This window comes from Schistocerca gregaria, chromosome 7 (assembly GCF_023897955.1).
Source record: "Schistocerca gregaria isolate iqSchGreg1 chromosome 7, iqSchGreg1.2, whole genome shotgun sequence".
Taxonomy (NCBI): domain Eukaryota; kingdom Metazoa; phylum Arthropoda; class Insecta; order Orthoptera; family Acrididae; genus Schistocerca; species Schistocerca gregaria.
The window spans coordinates 94,964,519-94,965,844 of NC_064926.1; positions in this window are offsets into that span (position 1 = coordinate 94,964,519).

Genomic DNA, 1,326 nt, shown 5'->3' on the forward strand with positions numbered 1-1,326 from the left:
AAAAACACTGATTTACTACTGTATAGGCCTTCACAGAGAGTGACTCGATGCCTATGTAGACTCTATGTCTTCGTTTAAGGACTCTGTACAGGTGTGAACTGACCTCCAGTATCTGGTGACTTGAAACCGCTTCCCTTAGGCCCTGTTTGAAACCTTCTTTTGACTTCTCTGTCGAAGTCTTCTCTGACGTTGTCACCGCTTAGATTCTGCTCGTAAATGCTTTCTAGAAACTCCTCATCGGTAAGTGTATGTGGCACGTGATATGCTGCCACGAGTGGCTTGTGTTTTCGCGGTCCTTCAGAGACAATGGTGTGCAGGTCTTCAGTCTTTTCTATTATTTTTCGACAATCATCCTGTATTTCAGTTTCCATTGTAACTGCACTCTGGGTGGCGCTAATTGAATTGATATGTATATTCGCTTTCCTGCGATTTATGTTGTTGGTGTTTGTCAAACAGCTATGGTGTCTTAATTTGCTGTCGATTTGACGTATAGGGTTGTAACCTGTTTTGCTTTAGCCTGTTCTGTTCCTCGAGTCTCTTTGGTTTTCGGCTCTATTGTTAAGGAGGCAGCATACGCCAGTGTCTGTGCTTTTGTCTGCGCTTGTTGTGACTTTATTAACTAATTCTCTAATTTGTTGTTGTTGGAAGTCTCGGTTTGCTACACTGAGTTCCCTATTTTCGTCCTCTAATTTTTCAGCCTTCTCTTGCAAAGTTTGTAAGCTTTAGACTGGATTCGACGCTCTCTGTAGTTAGTCTTAATCGCCTGTTTTCATCGTTTAGTCAGGACAGTTTAGCTTCAAGGCTAGTTATTTGGAAAGTTAAGGGAAACAGTTTGTCTCTAGTGGCGGTTAACAGAGCAGATGAAACATGCTTAGCTTTTAGCTCTGCTCCTATTTCGCTCAATATTTTGTCTATGGCCGCTATCTTTTGATTGGGGAACATAGGCACAATTTCTCCCTCCGTGTGTTCCATTTGTGACGTTGGTGGCTCGAGCTAGCGTCTTACGCCATGCTTTCTCTGTTCTTCCGTCGGCCTCTGGCGTGGTGGTGTCGCAGCTTCGTCGGCTGAAATCCAGGGCCGAAGGTGGGCAGGCGGTTGTTTGTCAACAGCAGGGAGCACAGCCGGCGGCCGCTACTGCCGACGTCGACGTCGTCGGCGAGGCAGCTGGCGTGCGCTGGTGGCCGCTGCCGACGCGTCGGATTCCGCTGCGGCTGGTGAGGAGTCACTGACACGCGGGAACCGGCGCTGCTCGCTGCTGGCTGGCGAAACCGACATGCGCTCGGCCAGCAGGAGGGAGACGGCCTCTCCGTCGACGCATTGCGCACG